Source organism: Brassica rapa, unplaced genomic scaffold, assembly GCF_000309985.2.
Source record: "Brassica rapa cultivar Chiifu-401-42 unplaced genomic scaffold, CAAS_Brap_v3.01 Scaffold1086, whole genome shotgun sequence".
NCBI lineage: Eukaryota > Viridiplantae > Streptophyta > Magnoliopsida > Brassicales > Brassicaceae > Brassica > Brassica rapa.
The window spans coordinates 12,208-16,276 of record NW_022611020.1 but is presented as its reverse complement, the minus strand read 5'-3'; positions in this window follow the sequence as shown (position 1 = coordinate 16,276).

Below are 4,069 nucleotides of genomic sequence, written 5' to 3'. Positions count from 1 at the left end.
AGCCATGCTGAATGACATCTGGACGTGGTGCTGGCTTCTGGCATGCAGAGGAGTCATGCATGGTGACATTTGGACGCCCGTGTGTCGCCGCGCATGCGACCGGAAGCATGCGAGAGGACACACATGCGATGGAGTGGCACCATTTCAATGGTTGGCCATATCTATATAAACCCAGCTCCCCCAGCTCGTTTCATTCATTCCACACACTCAAACATCACTCTAAAACTTGGGCAAGAGAGAGAAAGTGAAGTAGAAAAAGGAAGTGAAGGATTTGGAGCTGTTTTGAAGAAGTTAGAGCATTTTTAAGAGCCATTGTTCTACCGAAAGTCCGAGAAGAAGATCCAGAAGTCCGAGGAGGTTCTGTCCAAGTCCTGATTCGTCCATACCAGTCCATTGAAGACAGAGGCATTGGGTTTTGCCTAGGCTCTCTCCGATCAACCAGCTGCAAGAACACTGTGAGTTGGTTTGTTTGAATTCCACTTGGAATTTAGGGTAGATCGAGTCGCATATAGAGTAGAATGATCACGCTATTGAATGGTAGAGTCCTTAGGGTTATTTTATTTATGGAACCGGACTCAGTTTAGCAAGGGCTAAGCTGAGATGAATGGAATTAAGACTGAGTTGATAACCTGATTAGGACTAAGAATAGGATGCATCATGTTTTCTATTCTTGCGTGTTGATATGGTTGAGTGCAGGTTCCCGTTATCTTTAAAGATAGTATCGTAGCAGGAGGCCGAACTATCTGGGTAACGGTTTAATTGAGTAGATTGATTGAGTAGATTTAATTAAATGATTTCTCGTTTAATTAATCTTGTTGATTGAGGTTAGTCATCTCTTGGTAAGGGAGTGACTAACTGGTTTAGTTGTTTAGTTGCTGTTGTTCAGGGGATCTTTGGCCATATAGGCCAATCTCCTTGTTGTGGTGTTGGTACTACGAGTCCTATGCCATATAGGCTGGACTACGAGTACTGGTGTTAGTGTCATAGACTCCTTAGTGTATTTAAGTTTGTGGTAGGAGTCCTGGTCTTATTAGGATTAGTGTGTTGTAGCCGACAGTATGAGCGTAACCCGTCCATACTAGGCTTGTTTAGGGGTGATTAGTGTTTCCTCAGCCTCGTACCCAGCGGGTTTAAAGAAACCCCTTATTCGTTGGATCGGGAAGACTCAGAGAGACGGGATCATGGCCTATGGTTGAGTGATTACACGACGGTGTAATGTGGCAGTTACCCGAAGGACTGTGGGCTGTCGCGCGGTGACCCGAAGGACTGTGGGCCGCGGTCGGTTGAAAGTTCCTTCTTCTGGCCTTTGTGGTAGGAAGATAGGATATTGCCGATAGAGAGGATGAACACTAAGTCACCATTTCCCGGGGTAGTGTGTTGTGTTGTGTTAGAGTGTCGTAGAGGGTTATGGAACCCTCGAGTCAGTGTAGCACTGATATACGGTGTTACTAGTTAGATCGAGTCGTGATACTCATAGTTATTATTGTGATTGTGGTTGATTGATTTGCTTGCAGGTTATGACATTAAGTCCTAAGTCTGGTTTAGGTACCGGATTAGGCTTGATGTGTATTTCGTTAGTGTAGGCCTGACGTTGGCCTGTATGTGTTTGAGTGATTGCTTGTGAAGGGTGGTGGATATTAAGGCTATGCGGTATCATTGGTTGGCCGATCATGTTCTTGTTTGATTGTTGGTCGATCGATTAATGATACTTGCATAGTCTAAGTGTCTAACACTACATGAGTATTGAATCAGGCGTATATATGGTTAACTAGTGTTTGTTGACTTGTTTTAATGCAGGTTCCCGTTACTTGAAGCTAGATCATGGCAGGAGGCCAAGTCTAACTTAGTAACGGTTTGCTTAGCCTTAGCTTTTTTTGCATGCTAGGGCTAGATTGATTGTTATTTTGGGTTGTCTGGGTAGAGTCTAAGTTGCGGGTAGAGGCCGCCAGCTCACTAAGTAATACTAGATTACTCATCCAACTCCGTTGTCCTTTTTGCAGGTCGCTTTAGGTAAGGATGATCGGATAGCTTGGTACTGGACGTTAGGACCGCCGGTGTAGATTTTCATGCCTTTTGTAAACGGTATTGTGAATTGTGTTATGTTGACTCGATTTGGCATTAGGCCGGGCCCAGTCTTGAATTATTCAATGTATGAATATTTCTTGAATCAATAAAAGTAATTGTTTTATATGCGCTTCATGAGTACTCTGATATTTGACTAGTCCGGTCTAACACAACGTTAGGTCGAGGTACGGGTTGAAAAGCCTTAGGCCTTGATCTAACGGAAAACGCTAACTCTAGGTACGGGTTGCAAAGCCTTATGCCTTGACGCAGCGGGACGAGTTAGTGGATGAACTGGTCTAGGTCGTGGAGTAAAGTTTGTGACTCTGACCGGATTGTCCCTAGCCCGTCACGTAGCGCTTCCGGACCATGGTGTTGGGTTGGACGGTCAGTCATGTTCTTGTTTGATTGTTGGCTGGCCGGTTGGCCTTTCATCTCCAACCCTGGGTATTGGACGGTCGATCGGTCATGTTCTTGTTTGATTGTTGGCCGGTTGATCGACCATATGTCTAGGACGGTTCGGGGGTGTTACAGCCACTATTCAGGTGTTGGAGATTATAATACCTATAGATGCCTATTTGTTGCATGCATGATATATTAGAGCTCAATCGCTTAAATCAGTGATCAGCTGTCGCATGTTTCACTGGTTAACAGGCTAGATCTCGTGTCTCAACGGTTAGTATGTCGACAACGAGAGAGTGTCGATCGATGGTCCTATTGGGACGTCGACCGATACACCTTTGCCAACGTCGATCGATAGTCAGTTGAGGACATCGATCGACGGGTTCTAGCCAGGCCTATGCGCGAGTATGATATGCCCTACTAAGATACTAAATTGGCGGTTAGCCCTCTCTAGCAGTCCAAATATGATATATAGATGTCAGGATGGGATAACAAGGGTGCTTGAATCTGCAATCCTATGATCAAGTTCTAGTTAGCAAGGATAAAACAAGCAATGAATACAAATCTATCATGAATATCACAACAAGGCAGATCTATAGTTTGGGGCTAATCCCACAAACCTATCTGAACCATGGATCTAATAATTGAACTACTCAGACATAGCAAAGCAATTCATAACAATGAAGAAATAGAAACTCATAGTATAGATGAAAAGAAATGATAACAAGGAGTTCCAATCACAAGTGATCTTCTCTCCCAAAACTCTCTTTTCTCTCCAAGTAAAACTTGTAACAAAAAAGGTCTCCCTACCGTCAAAAAACTTAGACAGTATATAATCTACTAGGTGAAAAACTCGTCAGGGCATTTTTGTAATTTGGCTTGGCCTTGGGTTTTAAGTCTGCTGAATCCAAAATGTCGCGTGTCTGATGTCTCGACATCGATGGTACTTGTGCACATCGATCGATATTAATCTTCATCTGTCGAGGCATCTCCTGGTGTCGATCGATAGCACTGATGCGCATCGATCGATTGTTCTTCCTCTCGTCGACCTCTACGTGGTCAGCTCGGGTGAAATGTCCTTTAAGCTCCAAAATGCTCCAAAGTCATAGCTTTGCTCCGAAATGCACCTGAACCTGAAAACATACCTAGAAGAGTAGAAAACATAGATATATATATAGTAAAACACCTATATACCATGGATGAAAACGGGTCAAATCCAAGGTATATCACACACACAGGACGTCTGTGGTTGTCCATCAGTACACATATCAGCACGTTGGTCCTTGGACTCAGGACGCGGGCCCTTCCCGTGGATTGTTTGGGTGATTTTGCCAATGTGGGCTGTCTGTTCAGTACACACAGGACGTCCGTGGGTGTCCGCAAGCACACACAGTACGTCTGTGGCTGTCTGTGGCTGTCCGTCAGCACACATAGGACGTCCGTGGCAGTCCGTGTGTGTCTGTGTGTGTCCGTCAGCACACACATGACGTCTGTGGGTGTCCGCCAGCACACACAGGACGTCCGTGGCTGTCTGTGTGTGTCCATCTGTGTCCGCAAGCACACACATGACGTTCGTGGCTGTCCATCAGTACACATATCAGCATGT